At 38.3% G+C, this 24943-nt stretch overlaps 1 long non-coding RNA gene and 1 other non-coding gene across 8 annotated transcripts in view; both read left to right on the top strand.

Moving 5' to 3' along the window:
* The window catches only part of LOC146405959 (uncharacterized), a 595742-nt gene that overhangs the window by 413703 nt on the left and 157096 nt on the right, over nt 1-24943 (top strand). The window lies entirely within an intron of this gene.
* LOC146405960 (small nucleolar RNA SNORD18) lies at nt 11192-11264 on the top strand. The gene has a single exon (XR_014834528.1). It is a non-coding gene; the product is annotated as a small nucleolar RNA SNORD18 (small nucleolar RNA).

Genomic DNA, 24943 nt, shown 5'->3' with positions numbered 1-24943 from the left:
TGGATGAAAGTGGTGACTTCTCCTCTAAGAAATTTAATCTCTATTTTCAAGAGGTTTTAGCAAACTGTGGCACACTTCCCCTGATCCACAGGCAGTCACTATGGTCTCACCACTGTTTTATCTCCTCCTAGAGATTTCCATCAAAAAAAATGTATGAGAGAACAATAGGCATTAACATCTGGAGTGCCTGGCAGGTCAAGTGAAAATGAACCCCATCGCGTTGCTCTACTTCATTTGATGCTGAAATCACGATGCCCACACTATCATATGTGTTATTTCTGGAGTAGGAAGCATGCAAAATAAAATGTTGTATTTTATATTTGGCAGTAAATTTTGTGAGAGGAAACACTTCGCTAAGAAATTTTACCACTTATAAAATTTCTGCCAGAGACGTTAGAGCCCAGTGTTCAAAGAAAATGTTACAGGACAGGTTCAGATTCTGTCTCTGCTGGTTTCTGAATTTGACCTCAGGCAATTTACTACCAAATGTATGCTTCACTACCTTAAGTTGTTAAATGGGCATAATTATTGGTCTAAGTCACTGGGGCTACTGTGAGGATTCAGTGAGTTAAAATACATAAATTTACTTAGAAGGGTATCTGACAGGTAGTAAATATGCTTAGTAAATATTTTAGTAATATTTATTACTGAAATGTGAACATCACACTTTTGGAGAGAAAGAATAAATTAATTGTACCTTTCTTACTGGTTTAAGTTGAAATGGAGTCACTTTTTTTTTTGCTTTTTAGGGCCACACCTGCAGCATATGGAAGTTCCCAGGCTAGGGATCAAATCAGAGCTGCAGCTGCTGGCCTACACCACAGCCACAGCAACGTGGGATCTGAGCCATGTCTGCAACCCACACCACAGCTCACAGAAATGCTAGATCCTTAACCTCCTGAGCAGAGCCAGGGATCAAACCCACGTCCTCATGGATACCAGTTGGATTTGTTACCGCTGAGCCATGACAGGAACTCCCTGGAGTCACTTTTTGAAGATGAAAATACTCATCTAATTTCTAGCAGTGCTGGCTCAATAGAGTACATTTGCTGAATCCATTTTGGACTATATTTTCAAGTTGAAACACTATGCAATTTGGGGAAAACCTTGGATACTATTTATACTATTTTGCCAAGGATTTCAGTTAAACTGGCCCTCCATTTTCATCCTTGCAGAATCTTCAGGAAAAACCTCTTTTTAGCAAACTAAGCACCATTTTTTCCTTCCTCCTTTGTGTATAATTTTCATTTTAATTGTGTCCTATAGGAAGAAGCCAGAGAGATAGCCTGGCCCAGAGCCACATTGCTGTCTTAGGGATAGGGTGAGCTTGAACCAGCTCCTCTGTCTTTCTGAGCATCAGTTTTCTCAACTCTGAACTGAGTAGATGAATTTATTGTCTCTAACTTAGGGAGATATTGTGAGGGTCAAGTAGGAAAATGTGAAAGCTATAAATGCAATATTGTACTGATTATATATGTGTTTATTTACTTTTTAAAAATTATAGTTGATTTACAATGTTTCTTCAATGTCTGTTGTACAGCAAAATGACCCAATCACATACAATTATCTGTTGTACAGTAGGACCCCATTCCCATCCATTCCAAATGTTACAGTTTGTATCCACCAATCTCAAACTCCACCTCCATCACACTCCGTACCCCTCCCCACTCCTTCCCACCTCTTCTCCTATCCTCCCCACCCCCAGCAACTACAAATCTGCTCTTTGTGTCTGTGATCTGTTTCTGTTTTGTAGATGGGATCATTTGTGTCACATTTTAGATTCTGACATATATTTATAGCAACATTGCTATAATTCCCATTCTTCTACTCACACACATTTATAATTTGAGAAGGACCATGGGATTATGGATATAGTCTCATAGAGCTACAATAATTGTTTTTTTGCCTTTGTCAGCCATGGTGCAGTTGCCCATAATCAGCTCTTCCAGTCGACTGATGCCAAAGTGACACCTGTGAGCATCCTGCAGAGTAGCAAGAATGCACCTCCTCAGTGTGAACCACATGAAAGCATATTTAGAAAAAATGGTGTTTCTCCAGGAATATAAGGGAGCAACATCTGGAAAAATGAAGACAAATGTACTTTCCCACTTAGCTTAAATTTTTATTGTGATAAAGCCAAACCGGATTCTCTTAAATATTTAAATATCTCTTTGGTGAATATCTCACTCTCTTTTGGAGTGGCAGAGAGGATACAGAACAAATAATCTTCCAGAAAATCAGTTTCTTCATCACTTTTTCCTGTGCCTATGCCCAGGCAACAGGTTGTGCCAATAAAGTAAGCAGGGTTGATTCAGTCAGTAATGCTATTAGGTAGCATAGACTTAGGAGACTCTAAAATTTGGTTTCTCTTGCCCAGGACATAATTTCTCTCTGTAAAATTAGAGCTAATGTGAATTTTGCAATCTTATTAGATTTTGCAATCTCATTAGAATTTTGGATCACTCTGAAATACTCAAATGTCTGTCCACTGTCATTCATTCATTGACTACATACATATGGCATGCACTCCAGATGCAGGCATTGGGACAGGTCCTGAGAAGGTATAACAGCCCTACCCTCTTTGAGTTTATACTATGGAGTATAGTACCTGTATCCTGGGTATTCCTCAAAGGATTTTGAGTAGTACGTATAATTAAAACTAAAGGGCAAGAAAAGAAAAGAATTAAAAACAGAAATAAAAGAGAGCCCATATAAGTAAAACACTCACCAGACTTCATGTGTCTCTTACAATAAGTTTATGACTATTCTTTGGAAGTGGATTGGCTTGAATTATGTCAGCACCTAGTGAAAAAAGAGATTGACTTCATGTTGATTAGTCAAATACTTTAATGAACTACTCTACCCCATCACTGCCAAACACACTTTCTGGAAAAGCAAGGGTTTCTCTGAAATTAAACTTAGGCCATTGTAATCCTTATTTTATTACAGAAACATTGTTCAAATAGGCAAATGTGGTATTGAACTTTTTGCAAGGAAAAAGGTATATATGACTCTCACCCAGTCAATGTATTTTCGTTTGTTTTTTGTAGAGGCCTGATATAATTATGGCTCAGCTACTTCTTAGGGATAAACTGAGGAAAAATGTGGACAAACTAATGGAAAGATGTTGCATTCTTAAGACAGATTCTTTCTTTTTTGTTTTTTGTTTTTTTTAGAGGTGCACCTGCAGCGTATGTAAGTTCTCAGACTAGGGGTGGAATCAGAGCTATAGCTGCCAGCCTATAGCACAGCCACAGCAATGCAGCATCCAAGCCACTTCTGCAACCTATTCTGGGGCTTATGCCAATGCCCGATCCTTAACCCACTGAGCAGGACCAGGGATCGAACCCTCATCCTCAGGGATACTAGTCAGCTTTCTTTCTGCTGAGCCACGACAGGAACTCTCCAGATAGATTCTTTTAACAAAGAAGATTCATTGCCTCCTTCCTCTATCAAATATACAGTTGACCCTTGAGCAATGTGGGAATTGAGAGCATCGACCCTCTGCACAGTCAAAAATTCAAGTGTGATTTATAGTCAGCTCTCCCTGTCTGTGGTTCCTCAGCATCACGGATTTAACCAACCACAGATCATGTAGTACTCTCAACACTGAAAAAAATCTGGATATAAGTGAACCCAGCACTTCAGACCAATGTTGTTCAAGGGCCAGCAGTATATAGTATTTCCTTTTATAACTTAATCAAAGCCTTCGCTGGTTTCAGGACGCAATGTGTTTAAGATCCTTACATGCGTGTTTTGGGAATCAACGGCTGAGTATGTTCTGCGGAATCCTGCAAATAACGTCAAATATGAAAAACAAAAATCTAACAGGCAGATTAGAATTTGAGGGCAGTAAAATTCTACCTTTTAAAAATTGGTTTAAAGGAAAATTTATGTATACTCTGAGGATGTCATAGACGTAGCGTTAATCAAGTAGCTAGTTTGACAAGTGGTGGAAACCACCAATTGGGGTATGTGCTAAATTATTCAGGGGCCAAGAAATCTTTTCATGAGAACTTTTATGATGTGAAGAAATTGATCACGTATTTTAAAGTGACTACACAAACTGTACTTACTGAGTCTCAACCGATGAAATCTCTGAAATTTGTAATCCATAGACTATATAATTAATTATGGTAGGTAACATTTTCTGTGGATTTACTAAGTGACAGAAATACTGTCTAGTGATTTACACAAGCAATCTACTCTCTGTTGTTACAGAAAATATTAACTCTTGCCTCCCACTCCAGAATGTGATTTTTTTTTTAACCACAGAACAAGTAAAATTTAGTCCTTTGTTCCACAAATATTTATCGAGGATTTACCATACATTAGGCATTGTGCTATGTGCTGAGGATGAAAGTCCATGCTGTAGAACATGTAAACTTAAATAGTTTCATCTGAAACGTTTGATATGTCCACCCCTAATGTCAGCAGAGGCTGGGTGGAGTGCAAAGAGAAACCCACCTGCAGTTGTTTGAATATTTAAATGTTACAAGTAAAGTGCACAATGTCTTAAATAAAATATGGTCTATTCTCCTACCTTGGCAAATATACTTCGCTAATGCTCTGGAGGAATAGGATCTTTATTAGAATTCGTGGGCTTCCTGGAATTCTGTGCTGGAACTTAGAGTTGAAGAAAAAGCATGTCCCAATGCTTAGCTCCAAGCTTCAGTACCTCGCTCCCCTTCTTTGGTTCATCTCACATCACGAGGTGCCTCACATGCTTGCAGGTCCAGGTTCTGTCCGCAAGTCTGCACACAGCCTCCCTTTGACTATCCCTTAGGCATAAAATGTGATCACTCTGCAGTGGGGTCCGCCCTCAGGAGAAGAGAATCTAATTTTCATAGAGCCCTGGAAGAGGCTCAGGGCGATGGGGCAGGGAATTCTGAGCTCTCTGGAACCCAGGCATGACCTAGAAGGAAAGAAGCTTGGGCTGAAGGAGACTGTTGTGTTAGTACCATGAGCCCCTACCCTAAGGGGTGAGGCACAACCAGAAGAGGGCCAGGAGTGTGTCCTCTGTGGTGTGGGGGTGGGATTAAGGCAATATAGGGGGCCCTGTGATCTAGGTCTAAAAGTAGTGGCTACTGCAAGTGAACAGAGGCTAACCACCCCAACAGTTCCCCTCACAGCTATGTGATCCACCTACCTCTAGCCCATTCCCTGGCTCCACCCAACATGACCTGCAAGAACATGAAAGAATAACTAGAAATTTCTGGAATATGCAGAAGAGTCCACTCAACACATACTCTTCGCTTAAGACCCTCTCTTACCTGCTGCTTAAGGGCTAGTCACACATATACAGCCCCAGCCCCCTAACAAGGAAAAGATTAACATTCAAAGGTCAAGAGAGGTTTGTTTTTTGGCTTTTGTTTTTGTTTGTTTGTTTTATGGCTGCACCCATGGCATATGGGAGTTTCAGGGCCAGGGACTGAATCTAAGGCGCAGGTATGAGCTATGCTGTAACTGTGGCAACACCAGATTTTTTAACCCACTGCACTGAGCCAGAGATTGAACCCATTACCCAGCCTGCTGCAGTCAGTTTCTTAACCTACTGGACCACGGTGGGAACTCCAGCTTGTTTCCTTCATAGCTAACATTTCTTCTCCTCGTATCACTTAATCTCCTTCTTTTATTTATAAATGCTCCCAACTCATAAAGGATATGTGTTTTTATATTTTCCTAGATAACTTCTTGATGTTCTAAAAGAGAATATCTCTTTGAAATTGTTTAGGAAACTGATGCTTAGAAGATCCTTTCTAATTGATTCTTAATACTTCAAATTTTTTTGAAGAACATTCTCCCAAATGCAAACATGAGTGTTCTCCCATTTTCCACATACACTCTTTAATTTTCTTTTAGCTCCATAATAAATTTTACAGACTAGGTTGGAATAAAAGCATTCCCTGAGGATGGTTTGACAATCATTAATACTAATTTTTATTTTGCAACTTTTTGTGAGAAGATAAAATATATGTATAAATAGAAACTAACATAATATCTGTTGAATAATTGGCACAATTAAAGGATGGTCATTACTATTTTTCAATATTGTTTCAACTCTTCAGTAAGGAATATCAGGAAACTCTAGCAATATTTTAAAAATTCAGGTCAATAAACCACAGACTTTCCAGCTTAAGCAGTAAATAATCTTTTGGACTCATTTTATAATTGATGTTAATTCAAAAATAATTTGACTCTTACATTACGCTTATACTGCTTAATTCTATTCAGCATCTAGCTTTTGTCCTCGTAATGCTCCATAAATCAGTCCTTTTGGATCATGAATTAGCAAGCCTCCAAAATAAAGTGACAGGTTAATTAAATTATGCAAGGAAAATGGTTTTCAATTCTATACCCCAACACAGAGGAGAGGGACATTGAAAATTTATGATTACATCAATTCTCCTCTGCATTTTCTATCATTCCCTAATAATAACTCCAGGACAATGACAGAGCAATCACTCTAAACTCTTAAGGATATAAATATCATCAAATTTGACCTGGATAAGTCATATAAGCTCCATCAATGAGAGTGTTACTAATAAAATCTTCCCGATGAAAACTCTAAGGTCAGGGAGGGTTTTCACAAGAGTTTATCTCATTAGAGATGTCACTTTCTTAATTTGCACCACACAGTACATCTAATGGAACACTCTTGACAGATGTGTAGCTACATATTCATATCCACCTGAGACATTCTTTGGGAGAGTAACCTATGTTTGTAAGCAGTGAGTTTTTCTTTGTTTTTTTTTCTTTTCTTTTTTTTCCTCTTCTGTTGTTTTGATCATTGTCAAGAATACTGTAGTGTCTATGAGTAGAGCTAGGGTGATCAAATTATAGCAACAGGTGTAACAATCATGTTACCCTAGTATATTTTAGTATGCATTTCAGATTCCCGAAAGTATTATTTGAAAACCAAGGCAAAATCCAGGAAGAATGTCGTTGTTGGAATATAGTCTCTATGAAAATAACCACTGGCCTAGGAGTCCCAGGTTCTAAAGAAGCCATCTAATGCCCAAGGAGAATCCATGTGCCTAGGGTAGATTTGATGTTCTTGGACTTTTCTCCTCTTTCTCTTTTTATTTTTCATCATCGAGGGATCTATACTCATGAGATAATTATGTGATATCAGTCACAAGAACATTGTGAAGTTAAGCAGCTTTTTTCTCAGACATCTCAAGAGTTATTTCTTTTTTATGACTTTTCCCACTTAAGGATGTATCTCTCTTTTTTCTTCCTTGACTTAAGCACACACATTGTCCCAATTCCTTTTGTTCTAGGAAAAAGAAGTTAATCTTCCATGCATATTGCAGACTCTGAAAGGACCACGGGAAGAAAATGGTTTCTGTACAGGAAGCATTAATACATGTAGAATTTCAAACCTTATAGATAAGGATTTGGAGAGCATTTCTGGGAACTTGTTGGCTTTGCAGGAGCTGACTTGGGAAGTTGGGATGCAGGCAGTAGCCATGGCTCAGAAATGACGTGTTGGGCACCAGGTCTATGTCTATCTTTCATCATTATACCTACCCACTTGTGCAACACCTGCACCCTCAGTCAAAGTTTGTGCCTGAACAAACATAAGATGGACACACCCAGCAATGTGGTAGGTCTAGTTTTAATGGATTCTACCTCAGGCTGTGCTCTCCTCAGTCATGCCCCTAAGTGGGCATTCCAGAAATCCACCATGGAGAAGCAGAAAATATAGGGGAGGTGAGGTCCATTCCCTCTACTTCCCTTTCACCCACAGACTTCTGAAGTAGGCTTAAGTCATTCCATAGACTCTTTGGCCACCTAAAAATTATCTTTGCTTTTCTTTCTTCTCATTTCTTTTGTCCTTCCCCCAGAAGGAAGTGCTTAGGTGTTTCCAATATTTTATTTACTAAATACTGAGAATGAAAAACAACTCATACTACCAGTTGGGCATAAAAGCTCTACTTTGTAAAATTTTGCTTACTTCTTCCTTTCCTTACTGAAAAAGTCATTCATTTTGATAAGTAGCTTGAAATAGGTCATTATTTAGACATCCATCTCATCTCTTAAAAGATATTCCATTACAGCTACTTTGCAATATGATATGCTTTCCACAAGTGATAATCTCATTTCTTGTGATAATCTCATTTTTTGTATTTACTACTATTTATAGTGAGATTCCTTCTTAATTGATAGAAATGAAAAATTTTAATGTTTTATGGTTTCAGCAGTTTATAGGCATATTGATAACTAGAATCTTATTAATTTGTGAACTACCTCTAGGCTTTTCCTCAGGAAAATGAAGTTAATCATATCAAAATTTTAGAACAAATTTCTCACCCGTGCATGGATCTAGTAACTTCCAACAGGCTTTAAACATCCCAGGAATTATCTTTCTCAGAAAATTTCTTATATAAGCATAATTTTGAGGAAAAGTGGTAATTAAATTATGGCATTATTTCAGATGAATGGCAAGAATGTCTTGGAGTACTATGGATTGTGTCTAATTCATTTTTGCATTTTAGGAAAGACTAGCCAATTTCCAGCACATAATAGATGCTCAGTGTGGGTTTGAATATAACATATTAAAGTTTCCATATTCACACCTGCTAAAGTGATTAAAATTTCAAAACTCTAATAATTTAAGTGTTGGCAAGGATATGGGGCAGCTGGAATTTATATACACTTTTGGTAGAAATGTAAAATGATATAATCAGTTTGGAAAACTATTCAGCAGAATTTTACTAAAGCTCAGCATACCCCTGCAATGAACCAGCAATTCTACTCTTAGGTATATATACAATAGACATGTGTATACAGATGTAACAAAAGTCACACATAAAAATCCTGATAGCAACTGTAGTCATCATTACTACAAAATGGGCGTGACCCAGTTGTCTATCAGCAACAGAAGGAATAAATAAATTATGGTGTGTATTTACAATATGGATTCAATTCATCAATGAAAATGGACCAAAAACTCCTATACATGACAAATGAATGGATCACACACACGAACACACCCACCTACACACAAATACACACACATGCCGTTGAACAACAACAAAATCAGACAAAAACTTATCCTTTTTCTATAAATTTCAAAAACAAGCAAAATTAGCTTCTACTGTTAGAAATCAGTTAGATGGATGGTTACCTCTGGGGAGGCAAAGGAGGATTTCTGAAATGCCTTAAAGTTCTATTATTCTGGTTCTTGATCTGGGTGATGGTTACATAGGCGTCTTCTGCTTGTGATAAATCATCGACCTGCCTACAGGAAAAAGGCATAGCGTTTTCCTTTACTCTCACACAACTACCGTATTCACCACACCTTTGACACAAGACGTTGGGTTTTTCACACCAAGCAAATCTGAAACTAACTGCCTGGATTGAGCGGCAGATTCCATGGGTTAAAGGCTTAGTCCCTCAAAACTGTCCCGCACTTCAGGCATCACTCACCGGTAATGGGGTCCCAGGTTCCCACAGCTTCTGTCCTACCTGATAACAAATCAGAGATTCCCATGACTCCCTTTCTGGATTCAGTCATTTGCTAGAACTGCTCACAGAACTAAGGAGACGCATTTACTAGTTTATTATGTAATAAAGGATAAGATAAAGATGTAGACCAACAACCAAAGACACATAAGGTGAGGTCTGTAAGGGTCTTGAGTGCAAGAGTTTCTGTCCCCTTGAAGTCAAGGGGTTCAAGCCTCCCAGCATGAAGGTGTGTTCACAGACTCTGAAGCTCTCCAAACCTCATATTTTAGATGTTCTTATAAACGCTTAATAAGACAGGCATGACAAATTAACTCAACCTTTAGTTCCTCTTCCTTTCCTGGAGGATAGTGGTGGAGCTGAAAATTCCCAGCTTCTGCAGATATCTTGGTCTTTCTGGTGGCCACTTTCCATCTAGGATCCCACCAAAAATTGCCTCTTTAGAACAAAAGATATTCCCATCAACCAAGAAATTCCAAGGGATTTAGGAGTTCCCACTGTCAGGAACCAGAGTCAAGGAACAAATGTTAGAACAAAAGATGTTCTTAGCGTTCTTATCTCTTAAGCAATTGCATTAGCTTTAGGAACTCTGTGGCAGGAACCAGGGCCAGGTGTGCGTGCATGTATATATGTATATAATTTTATGTATATAATTTTGCAAACTGCAACGTATCATTTCTGAACAGTGTATTTTCTGTGAAATCCTACTAATTTTTGCTAAACCTAGGTGTTAGAAGATTTTTATCTTGTACCCAAAAGCAGTTGGCCCTGGTAGAATTAGAGGAATGATGATTTAATATTTAGATCTGGTGCCATCTTGGAAATAATATCTCTGAGGTTATGGCAGTGAAGTGCAGAATACAAAGTCCAAACTAGTCGGCATGGCATGCAATATTTTTGTGATATGATTCTCCTTTGTTTCTAAACCTACTTCTTGCCGTTCTCTTATATACCATTTTTTTCAGCCACACTAAATCTCCTGTGGTTTTATATAGTACATGATATTTCTCTTACCTTCATACACTGGAATTAATACAGTGCTTTAACTGATTCATACAGTGTTCACTGTATGGAGAAATCTTACCTTCATAACAGAGCTTAAGCATCATGTACTCTGAGAAGACTTCCCTGATTTATTTTTAGGATCGTATGTGTGTTTGAGTATATAAAATTCACATATATATGAAAAAAACTTTAAGACTGCTTTTAGTTCATATTTAAGATGAGTCAACAAGCAAAACCAATTAAATCCTGTCTATAGCAGAGACTGTTTTACCCAACAAATTTTCAAAATTTTCAAAGTGAAGTTTTCACAATTCTTTAAGTAGTTCACATAACTCTATTAAGCTGCCAGAAGTAAGTTGACTTTTACATTCCTATGCACATTTAAAAAATTCAATTGATGCAGTAGTTTTTTTTATTAGAGTATAGTCGATTTACAGTGTTGTGTCAATTTCTGCTGTGCAGTATAGTGACACAATCATACATATATACACATTCTTTTCCTCATGTTATCATCATGGTCAGTCCCAAGATATTGGATATAGCTCCCTATGCTGTACAGTAGGACCTCTTGCTTATCCATTCGAAATGTATAGTTTGCATCTACCAACCCCAAACTCTCTGTTTATCCCACTTACTCCCCGTTCCCCCTTGGCAACAAGTCTGTTCTCTATGTCCATGGGTCTATTTTTGTTTTGTAAGTAGGTTCATTTGTGCCATATTATGATAAGATTCCACTTTATGGTCCATGTTTCTGAAATGACAAAGTAATTTTGAATGATCCTGATCATCCTCCATTGGATAAAGTCCAGATGGTCACTCATATCCCATAGAACATAACATGTACAGAAAATCCATTTGTCAGATTAAATGGTAAGGAGATTCATCTCACATACGAAAGTCAGATTTATCTAATAATTCAAGTTAAATTATTTTCTTTTACCTTGGGGCATGTAAATCAATTTAAATTATACTCATCAGAGATTTAATGCCCAAGGCCCTGTTAAAAAATATATGAGAATAATTAACTGGGATATCAAATATTAATTTGTATGTTAATGCACATGTCTAATTACCAATAGTACTTATAATGTTTATTTAAAATTACAAATATTGGCCCTCAGTTTTGCGACAAACCAGATACCCCATCCTACATAATTCCTTGCCATCCAGTTTAAAGTCACCATAGCAATATGTCAAGATTTTGTTGTTGTTGTTGTTGTGTGTATTCAAACCACCTTCCTATTTGAAAGGAATCCTTCTTGATATGAATAATTCTAGGAAGAAATGTCCTACTTACCATCATGAGGCAAAAGAGAATCAGTGGTTTTATCCTCTGCCCAAAAGTAGCTGGTCTTAGAAAAATGAGAGCCAGGATGACTGATGACTTAGTCACGGTACCTGCCAGCTTGGAGACAATGCCAAGAGAGACTGTGGGGCAGAACTGTTGGATGTGATAAATGCTCTGAGCTAGCAAACAATATATGGGGTAGTTACTTTCATGTCAGAACACATGCATTAAAAAAAGGGGGGGGATCTCACAAAATGTTTGCTTCCCATTCCTGCAAGTCTGGACTTGTAAGTCTGGGGTGTTAGGGTTTTAAATGCCCAAGGAAGGCTATCTTCTCACAGTGACTACAACAAATGTTCCTCGGAATTGAAATAAGGCTGTCTTGTAGGGGATTTCCTCAGGAAGTAGACTACGAGATGTAGATTAGCATACAGATTTATGGGGGCGTGTGCTAGTGTTCTACACCTGTGGAAGGGAAGAGATGTGCAAGCAGGACTTGACAGAAGGTGAAGTCAATCTGTTTTGCTGTCTCAAGAAACATCAGCCTACCTTATGGGTAGCTAAGCTGAGTTGATCCTTTAGGACCATTCTAAATTGGGTAAGAGGGCCAGACTTTTACACTCCTGAGTCTGTCAGTCATTGGCCATGAGTCTCCCCAAAGGAGGGTGTGAACTTCAGTGAAGTGGCTCCCTTTGGTTGAGGCAGTCACCAAAGGGAGATGACAGCTGAGGGCTGTCTACCAGCAGCCCCCTTAGCATTTGGAGGATTAGGTAATCCTTCTTTCCAGAAGGATAGTAGGAGGACCAGGGTGGTGCCTCAGAAAGTCCACCACAGGCAGTCTGCTTCCCACCAGCATGGTCTACTGGGAAAATAGTAACTAATAAAGTAATTAAGGTGGCCAGAGATTGCTGTTTCACCAAGGGAAGGAAGGAGGATTAATGGCTCTGAGGAAGCTCCTGGGGCACTTCCTTCTACTATTATGTCCAGTGGGAAAAGCTACTGGGAGACTACTAGTTATAAAAAACTGCCAGGACCAAAAAGGATCAAGATTCCTCCAGAATAAAACTTTGGGTCATCAAACCACTTAAAGGGCTCTGAGCAGTAGATGTGCTGGCTGAAAACAAAGGCAATGTGAAATGCATGGGAGTTATAAATACAAACTATACTCTAATAACCAATTCCTGAGAGTGTGACAAGTCTAAACATGTTAGTTACAAAGCTAAATCTTCCCTTTAATAGGACCAAACCTCCTACCAATATCTTCCTCCATGTTATATCATATATAATATATATATTTCAATACCTTACATCATTTCTCTCCTTTTTTCCCTACTATTGTGTGTCGGCAGTGGCTAATAGTATAACCCTCCACCATCATCCAGTAGGATAACCATTAGCCACATGTGGCTATTTACATTTAAATTAATTAAATAAAATTTAAAATTCAGTTTCTCAGCCATATTAGCATTTGCTCGATAGCTACATGTATGTATTGGCTATTGTATTGGATGGAGCAAACATAGAATATTTCCATCATTGCAGGAGTTCTAGAACCAATGTTTCCTAGAATCAGCTGGAGAGCTTGTTAAAAATTCAGGTTGCTGAGCACTATGCCCAAAGATTCTAATTTAATAGAATTTGCATTTCTAACAAGTTCCTAGGTGATACTGCTTTTGGTCTAGAGAGAGTAGTTTTTAGGCTCTACACTAGGCACTTTTGAAGTGGAATTGTGACAAGTCTGGAGACAGAAGAATTTAATTTAAATTGAAGAGATGAAAGGGAGTCTGGTCTTAGAGTAGGGTGAGTGCAAAGTTTTGACAAAACAAGTACTAGTTACATTAGGCAAGAGCTTTTTATTTTGGAATATTAGTATGAGGATAAACTTATACATGGATATGCAGGGCAGCCAAAAATGGTGAAGTATATTGGGTATTTGTCATTTTTCCTGCTCAGCATCTAATCCTCTTTTCTTATCCAGGGAAATCCCTATTGTATGAATTTTAGTAAAATGCAAAGCTTTATCTCTCACTATGGAAGCCAAAAGGAAACCAGCAGATCTGCTCTTTCCCTGCTCCCTCAGCCTGGAAAGGAAATAGTAGGTGGCTAAGAAAATTGAATGCATTTGCCCAGGATTTTGAACCTTGTGGGAGTGATTCAAGAGCACAGAACAGAGTTTCTTTGAGGTGATGCAGGCTGTGAATTGCTCTGCCAGGCTTGTGTTCTGTCATAGAGGCAATGTTCCCAGCAGCAACTGGGGCATAGAGAAATGATGACATGGTGGCATCTTGGCCAGATTTTTGCTGTTATCTATTTTAGGCAGCATCTTGTTTCCAGCCTGTTTTCCAAGATTGTTCCCACCACTGCTATGATCCCCTGTATAATTACTCATTTTTATTAAATCAGCCTAAGTTAGATTGTGAAGTTTGCAACTAAGAGACTTGACTGGTATAGTTTTCTTGTCTAGGAAGACTTCTTCACGTGGAGCTAGCCGGTCCTTCTCTTGTTTTACATAGACACTAATTCCAGCTGGATATAAGTCAAAAAAGTATTTCTGAATAAATGTATAGAACTTTATTAAATACCTTGAACTTTTGTTGAATCCTGTTCTTCCTCTTAGATCTTAAGCTCTTTGCAGATCAAAACTGACATTTTCACTTTGAATTCCCTACGGTCAGCCTGCAGAACATTTGAATATGAATTATTTCGCAAGAAAGAGGGGCATCCTCTTGCCTTTGCCCTCTCAGCATAAATGTCACCTCATTTGTAAGCCCTGTCCTCATAATCTGTAGCCAGGCCCAGCTTAGTCAACTGTTTATTATTACCCTAATTTCTTTTCTTTTTTTGGTCTTTTTTTTTTTTTTTTTTTTAAGAGCTGCCCTCACGGTATATGGATGTTCCCAGGCTAGGGGTCGAATTGAAGTTGTAGCCACTGGCCTAGGCCACAGTCACAGCAATTCAGGATCTGAGCCGCATCTGCGACCTACACCACAGCTCACAGCCACACCGGATCCTTAACCCACTGAGGGAGGCCAGGGATCGGACCCATGTCCTCATGGATGCTACTCTGGTTCATTAACCCCAGAGCCATGATGGGAACTCCTAATTTATTTTCTTTATAACACTTGGCACTCTATTAAATTGTATATTTTGTCTATTTGTTAACTTATTTGTGTCTATCCCTTCTTTAATATACTAGGCTCAGTAAGAGTACCAATGTTCACCATAGATCAGCCTGGACAAAAAAAAAAAAAAAAAAAAAAAATTAAACTCTCACTTGTTTTAACTAAATTCTTTCCATACAGAGAATTTTGAATTTGGATAAATTACCAGACAGTTAAAAGTCAGAGGAAAGAGTCCCTTCCAGGGAGTTCCCTGATGGCCTAGTGGGTTAAGGATCCAGCATTGTCATTGCCATGTGGTAAATGTCTCTGCTGTGGTGTGGGTTTGATCCCTGGCCTGGGAATTTCCGTATGCCATGGGCAAGGCCAAAAAAAAAAAATTCCTTCCATCAAAACGTGGCCATCTACACATCACTGGCTAAAATCTCCCACTTTTTCCCTCTTTCTCTTCTTTTCCCTTTCTAGACAGTATGAAGTCTTCTGTTTAATGCATATTTATAAGTCTGAGCTAACTTCAGAACCCCATTCTTCACCTTCATTTATCTATCAAAGTGTTTCTTCCAAAACAGCTGTCCGTAGAAGTAATTAAATGTAAATTTGTTACATTGCTGCCTGAAATCTTCTCCATCTAGATTACTCCTGCCACAAATGAAAGACTAATGGAATTAAAGTGTGTGTGCGTGTGTGTGTGTGTGTGTGTGTGTGTGTGAGTGAGTGTGCACGCGCGAGCACGTGTGTATACCTGAGGATGAAATTTGAGGGGAAGATACATCTCATTGCTTAGCCTCTCCTCCTGTAGACATTTCATTGGGTACATGAGTCTGTTCCTGGCTATATCACTGACCAGTAAACATTACCAGGAATCCCTGACTTGTATTTTCTTGTTCATGAGACTAAAAGAGTCTATCACTTGATCATGCTTACAAACTGACAAACACAGAGCTGGAAGGTGTCAGAGCTTTTGTCTTTATTGAATAAAAGGTGACTTGCAATTTAAAACTTTATTAGGTTTAATGCTTTGCAAACAAAAGGACTCATTGTGAGATGTAGGCTTAGTTGCTTGTCTTCAAACATGCCTACCTCAGGTGACAAGCTGATTGTAGTCGACAAATCAGAGAGAAATGATAACAGGAGGATTAGCACAGAGCTGGAGAGAAACAGCACAAATCCGGAAATTCTGCATTTGAGCTGGGCTGATAAACTGTCATCTTACAGAGCCCACAAGTGCCGACTTCCTTGAGGCAAAGATAATCTGAGCCTGTGAGCCTGGTATTAATTTAGCAACCAGAGAGAGGAAAAATTGAAAAGGATCTGCAGTTGAGGGGAGCTTAAAGCCTTGCCACAGTAGAACCGTACCTGGTCCTGCGTAAATAGAAAAAGAGAATTAAAAGGGGCTCTCGTGGGAGGGCTGACATGACCCAGCCTGGACCAGGCTCACAAACTCCGCGTGGTGTCTGAGGGATAAATAGCCCTTCCCTTTTTCACTGTTAGTTTCAGTTAAACATAAACTCTTCACTTTGGACTTTGTTTGCTTTTGCCATTTTCAGTAAATGTCACCCTCTCACCTCTCTGGTCTCCTTTCTGTAACAAATCCACTCTCCCACCTCCACCACCACATCCAAACACACCCACAAAAGCACAAAGAGAAAAAACACAGCCTGTTTTATGGACTGTTGACTGAGGGCGGCATATCTGATTGCAAACAAGAAGATTGTGGAAAAGAGACACTAGTTGCAGTTGTCACCATCACCTGCCCTGTGGTCTCATCCCAGCCAAGCCCCATGGTGAGCATCCCACATTTTCCCTTGTTCCGCAAGAAGTGACCTTTTCCTAATTAACTTGGTCACAACCTTCTCCTGACTTATTTTAATTTGCCTACTTTAAAACACTTGTGTGCTGTGTTTGGCTCTCCCAGCTATGCTGATATTCTGCTGCCTGCTCATTTACTTACAGAGATGAAGCACTAGGGAGAGGGAGATGTGCATGATCGTCTGCCCGTGAATCCTGCATCCCACCCCAGGGACAGTGACGTGCTTCTGTATGACAGAAAGAACAAATGTAAATACAATCTGAGTAACTGCCTTTTCTGAACAGGAAGAGTTTGCAGCCAAAATAGACACTAAGGGCTTTAAGAAGGGGAGAGCACAATTACATAAAACCTAAACCACCTTCAGAGTGTAACTTCTCAAGAGGTCTGGCCATTTTTGGTTCTTTGGTATTTTTAAGGATGCTACCATGTCCAGTCATAAAGCGTTTTACACATTGCAAAACCCCTGGACATTGACTGCATAACGTGAGGAAGAGCATACCCAGGCCCTAGTGCGAGCATGACAGATAACTGACCTTTTATAGAACCACTTAGTGGATACAGCAGACCAGGAGCTGGTGCTCAGTCTGGCTAGAAAAGGAATGCAGATGTGAGTAGGAGAGAAAAGACTGTTGGAACCAGACAGCTAATGTACCTCCACCAACTGGTACAAGATGAGAGATAGATAGATAGATAGATAGATAGATAGATAGATACATACATACATACATACATACATACATACATGCATAAATACATACATATACACACAGATAGAGACATAGATACATCAACAGACAGGGTTTGAAACTTATGTGTAGTGATCCAAGCCCTGACGGTGAGCAGTAATAATCACATCTCCAATTTTCCACACTTATTTTAGGCTAATGCTGCTGTTGGGGATATCCCCTTCCCACAATTCTATTTCTCTCAAGATTGTTGTTGATGTCCACTTTATCTGCATTTCACCTACACAAAAATAGGAGCAGTGAGGAGGAGAGTCTTTAACTGTATTTCCTCAAAGCATATTTCCTCTACTCTGTTTTTTTTAAGCTCCATTGAACAAACACATCCTTCTTCCAACCTAGATGTGACTAAAACATGAGCTTTCAGATGAACAGGATAGAAGACAAAATTCTGCCAGAAGACTATACCAAGAACTGTGAAGAGTCTGAGATTTTACTCTACTTTTAAGTGATCAAGTTCGTTTGGTAGTTTCAGAGATGCTGGCGGAAGCAGAGAGAAAGGATGTTATTGCTCCTGGCCCAGCAAGCAGCAGGAGGATCGGGTATTTGCTTCAATTCCCCTTGTTCTCGAGTCCTGGGGAGCGGAACATTGTGCATGGACACATTTGATGCCTGCCTGCTTGGTGGATTGAATTACAGAAGGGCAACCCTGAGCTTCAGGAGCCCCAATGTTTTATTATAGGAAGTCTTCAGAGGGAGACCTTATCTTTATTATACACGACTGAAAGCGCACCTGCCCTTTGCTTCCAAGGATATCTACTCTACAGACATCCTAGAAAGGACAGTCTAGAAAAAAAGATATTTAGTGCCTCTACTTGAAAGAAATGCATGAAACTCTATGGGGACTCATCCCCACTCAGATGACGGGGCTCTGTTTCTATGTTCCTCATGCCCCCTGCCCCCATCTTCACTGCCACCACATTAAGTCCCATTGTGTCCTGAGTCCTGGGCCCACCCTCTCACCCCACTGATCACTCTGCACTGTTCCTGCTTGCTCAGTTATGTGCTTCTCCAGTTTGGCAATAAACTTCTTGTAGGATGAGATTATGATTCATCCTGTTATCACTGGTCCAGCACGACACTTGACCTTCAAGGAACTCAATAAATACTGAAAAAATGAATGGCGACATTTAGATGGTTCCTAAGGTCAGAGGCTGTGTCGTATACATCTTTGTCTCACAAACTATGTCTCCTAAAAGTGTTTCTCCCTATATAACATATGTAATTATTGTAATAAAATTAAGTAATTAGCAATAAATTTCCCAAGCAGCCTAATGGAGCCCATTCTTCTGAACCAGGCGACTCAAATTGAAAAACAAATTAGCTCTCTTAAATCATAGTTGCTCTTCACAGCAAGATCATTTTGAAAAGTAAAATAGCTTCATTTTTAATCACTCATCTTCCCCACATATTTTTATAGTTTCTGTCATAGATTATTTTTCATGATATCTCAGGTTTTTTCTTTTATCACAAATATTTTTTAATATAAAACTCATAGGACCAGTCTTCACTTCAGCAACAAAATATGTTCACATAAATCTTTCTTGAAACACCCTCTTATTTTCCCACTTTGTATGGAGAAAACACTGTATGGACTGATTTACTTGCCTTTTAACTCTCCTATAAGAAAAACAATGGTGTGGGACAGCCCCTTAGCCTCAGTGATGGGGATTTCACAGGGCAGGGTAAGGACACAGGAAGCTCATGCCTTTCCTCAAGGATGGTTGTTCCTCAGTCCAGGCCAGTCCTGTTGGGTCTCCTGACATTGTAAGAAATGTTTGAAATCTGGATTTTTAAGTGAAAGCTTCTCATTTTATGTATTGCCCATTGACTTGAGAAAAAAAAAAAAAAAAACCCAAATACAATGTATAGATTTCTCAGAACAATCCTATCCCTGGGCCTTAAACTTGCTACCCCCGAAACTGCCTGGGATAGAGAAGAGATAGGCAGCTAATAGGGGTTAAAGGTCAAAATGGGAACAGTAAGCAAATGGATAACACATCTACACTGTATACATATGGCAGAGACAAGCATTTTGTGGTACATAGAACACATGGAGAACATTCAATAACTAGACCTGGATCCTGCCTTAAAGAAGCTTCCAGTCTATGAGTAATTTCATGTGAAAGCTGGGGCACTTTCAGTATTTTATTTCTTTGAATGTCCTAGATAGAGTCTTTTTTAATTTATTTAATTTTTTAACGTCTTATTTTTTTATTGACACATAGTTTCTGTATAAGATTATATGTTACAAGTATACAATATAGTGATTCACAATTTTTAAAAGTTATACTCTGTTTATATTATAAAATTCTGGATATATTCCCCATGTGGTCCAGATAGAGATTTTTAAGGGTTTTTGCCTTTTGCAAAGACTATTTTTCAGAGGAATGTTTATGAAAAAGACTTGGTCTAGTTTCATCCTATAAAGAAGAGGCAAAGGAACAGTCAGGGAGGTTGGTATACAGCTGCACCCTCCCACACACGTGTATTCTCCAGGGCCAACCATCTTGGGAAAGGAAAACATGGGCACTCTAAGGGGAGAGAGCCTAGAAGAAGCAGTAGTTCAGCAGAGGGAGGGGAAAGCCAGCCCTGTCTGAGGAGGAAAGGAGCTGGACAGGGAGGCGCCATGGGGACGTTCGGTGATGCTTCTCAGAAAAGTGTTCCAGTGTCACGCACCATACCCAGGTCAGGCAAGGATTCTCAGCATTTATGTGTATGGCTAGCTATTAAGGATTGGGTCTTGGAGTTTCCACTGTGGTGTAGTGGGTTAAGAATCCGACTGCAGTGGTGCGGGTTTGATCCTCAGCCTAGCACAGTGGGTTAAAGGATCTGGTGTTGCCGCAGCTGTGGTGTAGGTCATAGATGCAGCTCAGATTCAATTCCTGGCCCAGGACTTTCCCTATGCTGTGAATGTGGCCGTAACATTGAAAGAAGAAAGAGGAAAAGAAAAAAAAAAAAAAAAGGAACTGAGCCTTTGAAATCAAACAAATCTGGTTCAAATTCTGGCTTGTTATTTAAAAGCTGAGTGGTTTTGGCCAAGTAACTTCATCTCCCTAAGCTTCAGTTTCCTCATCTATAAAATGGAAATGATGATGGTTGTAGTACATGATTGTAAAGATAAGTAGAATCCAGGGTGAGAAGGAATGGAAATGTGTGAAAGAGTGTGGAGTGCAGTGAAGCAGCAGCCTGCAGGCTGGAGATATGGGACAGAGGCAAAGTCAGAGGAGCATCCAAAGGCAAGCAGTCCAGGGCAGCACTGATATGAAGCCCAAGTGGAAGCCGAGCCTGGTTCAGTGAAGAATGAGGACAGGAGTGAAAGCACACAAGAGGGACTTGGTAGAAAGATAGCTCACTGCATGAGTTTGCAGCCACTCCTAGATCCTGGAAGAAATTGAGTATATTTTTATTTTCACTAGTTCATACCCTTGGTATTAAACTGGTAAAAACTCCTTACAAGGTCTAGAAAAACTTCAGCCTGAAATTGTGACAAAGAGTCTATAAAACATGGATTGTGATATGGATCCTTAACTTCTTGGAGGCAGGAAATATAACATAGCCTTTAAACTACTTCAACTTCTCAGGTTGATTTTATTTTAAGTGACTTTAGAAAACAAACCCCTGGGTAAAAATACAGTCTTAGATTTTTACTCTGGCTTCCCAACTAACGTTCATGAACAGGACAGTTGATGACTCTGTGCTTCATGTTTGCCAGATGGAAGCTGGGAATTAATAATACCTGCATCTGCCTTCTCCATGAAGATGATGTGTAGGGAAGGGTGACACATGAAACATCTAGCATCTGAGATCGAATGTCTAGTAGGAATTCTAGATTGCATCATTTATTAATAATATATTCTACAAAATTTTACAGATGAGTCCCATTAATTTATTTATTTATTTACTTTTGCTTTTCAGGGCCACATGCATGACATATGGAAGTTCCCAGGCTAGGTGTCCAATCAGAGCTGCAGCTGCTGGCCTACACCACAGCCACAGCAATGCGGGATCTGAGCCCTGTTTGCGACCTACACCACAGTTCACGGCAATGCCGGATCCTTAACCCACTGGGCAAGGCTAGGGATCAAACCTGAGTCCTCATGGATACTAGTTGGGTTCGTTACCACAAAAGGTATTCTGAGTCCCCCTCTTTTCAAAGAGATTATCGTCTATATTTCTCTCAAGAAGAAAACTACAATACACAATCTTTTTGATAATGTTTGAGTAAATTGGCAAAGAAAATTGAAGAGTGAGTCTTTTCTAAAACTTCTATTACTGTGAATATTGGCTATTCCAGAAATAAAGATTGCATTACATTAATGTTAATGGTGGGAAACAAACCGTTTTGCTTAGATTCTCAAAAGGTTTTAATATATGGTTTTTTTAAAAGACTCTCAAAACCATGTTTCATTGCATACCTATGAGAACATCATTTCTTAGTCAGAAAGATTAAAAGAAGCAGCATCAAGGTTGCCCATGATTGATGCTAAATAATTCACTATGAATATATACATTGCCTTCAGGAAAAGAACATGAAATCTAGAATATATAAATATTAAACAAAAGTAAATCCTTCAGAATGTTCTCAGCATTAAGGAGCAGAGTAGAACAGCTCAGACTGAGATTCCAGAATAGTGATTAAAGGAAGAAAACACTTTTAATCTCTATAAACTCTAATGTTTTAAACATAACTAGAGAGTTTCTATTTTTAAAATGCCAGGTGTTTTGATAATCTTTAAAATTATTTTATACCATTCCAGTATGTTAACAATATAGTTATTTCAGACATGGAATTTATGGTAAATATTCTGGGCTGAATATTTTCAATGGGCAGCATTTTGAAGGGCTCCCACTAAAATATAACTAGATACTGTATATAATAAATGTTTAATTGCATTGTGGATTCTCATAAAATAAAATATCTGAAGATTTACTTTCTCCCTGAAAAAAAAAAAAAATGAGCTAAATCCAGACCTTGAAACAGTGAACACAAAAGAAATTGGAGAGATTGAGCTGTTCCAAGCCAAATGTCCATAGCATCACTAAGGGTCAGAAACTATAATGTATCCTAAGTACATTGACCCAAAAATCTGCCAAGAAACATTGTATTAACAGCTGTAGAATAAGATTAAGAAAAGTACTTAAAACTGAATGAAAGTGAAAACTAAAATAACCAACAAAGGATATGACAGCAGATTTCTTGATGGAAATAAAGGGAGCTGGAAGACAGTGGAATACATTTTCATTTTCTTTGCTCACCTTTCCACCCCACAGAAGGGCTGGTTGGCCCAGTGCACTGGTGACATCATGCTGGCTGAGCCTTATTAGATGTCCAAGTAAGACATATGCAGCAGCTCTGGGGAGACAAATCAGATCATCAGGGTTACTTTCTGGGTCTTCCGAAGAAATATCTGCTATGGGAAATCAGCTGAGATTATACCTTCTGTATGTAGGTAACTTAGAAAATTGGTGGTGATTTCTCTTTGGGCTTTCTCCTGAGAATTCCCCCGTTGGGTGCCATAGATAGCTAGAATCGTTGACTGAAGCTTCCATGTGATATGTGCATATCCAGATTTCCTTAAAGGAGTCCACTGAAACTTTAATTTTCAATGTTTCCAATGGTTTATAAATCTCTATTCCTCTTACTCTCTAATTGAAATGCCTAGAATGTTTTTCCTTTTCTGTACAAACCATGATTGGAAAATCACCTATTTTTAAAAAGGATTTGAATTTTTATTTATTTAGTTATTTATTTATTCAGATGCCACTACAACATGAGGGCCAGGGATTGAACCCAAGCCACAGCAGTGGCAATGCCAAATCTTTAACCACTAGGTTACCAGGAGACTCCCAAAAAGCATTTGAACATTGTATCAAAAAGTTCAGGAGTTCTCGGTGTGGTGCAGTGGGTTAAGAATCCAACTGCAGTGGCTTGGGTTGTTGCGGAGGTGTGGGTTCCATTCCTGGCCTGGCACAGTGGGTTGAAGGATCTAGCATTGCTGTAGCTGCAGTGTAGGTAGCAGCTGTGGCTCAGATTCAATCCCTGGCCAAGAACTTCCATAGTTGTGGGTGTGGCCATAAAATAAAATAAAGTAAAAAGAAAGGTCACCTCTATGCTGTTTATGTGACATACATAAGATAGAGAGTCAGAAGAATAGCAAATTAAAAAATAAAAGAACATTAAATAATATTAATAGCAGAAAATATGGAAATTAGGCCAAAAAGCATTAAATTACACACAAAAAGGACATATAATGATATTACTACTCCATTCAAAATGAAGAACTAATAATTTTGAATAATATAGCAGTAAGAATCATAAGTAAAAATATCAGGAGATATAGGAGGAATGATTAGGAACAGATTAATTGCAACAAATCTTAATTTCTCTTAGATGATAATCAAGTGGAAAAAATAAGCATAAGAGATCCGATAACATATTTAATATGTCATATCTGATTTGTAAATACTGAATTCTAAACTCAGAAAATTGGGAAAACATATACTTTCTCTTAAAATGACCATGAAGCACTCAGAAGCAAATAAAAAACTAGAAAAATAATTGTTGCCAGAAAAAGAACCTAGCCCAGCTAATTTTACAAAGGAATTCTAATAAACATATAGAGAAATTATATTTGCAATGCTTTTATATTTTTCCTAAAGATATAGGTGAAATTTTTCAAATGCTTTTAACATCATGAATATAACATTGAATTCAAAACTTGAAAATTCTTCAACTAAAAAGATATTTATCGATATAAAAGTTCCAAATAAAATAGTAAACATCTAGCAGGATATTAAGAGACTGTACATTTTGCATTTATTTTAGTAAAGCAAAGATGGTTCAACATCAGTGTATCTATTAATAAATATTCACATATTAATGTATCTAAAAAACCCATAATTATATCAACTGTACTGATATGTTATTTGACAAGCTTTTTAAATTCTTGATAAAGATATTCAATTAAAAATAGATGAACATTTTTTTCCACTTAAAATATATATTAAGCTAATTCCTCAAATTGTCAGGCGTAATTTGAAATATAAGACCTACTCTAGTCAGAAACAAAATGAGCCTGACTTCTTTTATGACAGTTATTTAGCATTCTATTAGTATTAACCAATGCAATCACACAAAAGAAAATTAAATGTAATGAAAAATGGAAGTGAAAGAGGTAAAAATTATTTTATCAAGTGCAGATGATATTCTCATAACCAATAAACCCAAGAAAATCATCTATGAAAACTGCAAATAATAAGAAAATTCAGAGATCACACAGCACAAAATAATACCCACAAAAATTAAGAGTTTTCATATCCTAAACAAAACCAATTTGAAATACACAATAAGAAAAAGACCAACTTATAATCCAGTAAAAAAGATAAATTCCCAGAACTAAACTTCATAAAAAATATGCAATTCCCATGTAAGTAAAATTTAACAACATTCCAGAGAGACAACAAAGATGTCTGGAACAAAATGAAAACACTGTTCTCAGGTAAA

Source organism: Sus scrofa, chromosome 1, assembly GCF_054392235.1.
Source record: "Sus scrofa isolate SSC_HxYL_T2T_F1_AM1 chromosome 1, Sscrofa_HxYL_maternal_Yorkshire_Landrace_v2.0, whole genome shotgun sequence".
Lineage (NCBI taxonomy): Eukaryota > Metazoa > Chordata > Mammalia > Artiodactyla > Suidae > Sus > Sus scrofa.
Note: the sequence above shows the minus strand (reverse complement) of the source record. Positions and strands in the feature narration are given on the sequence as shown.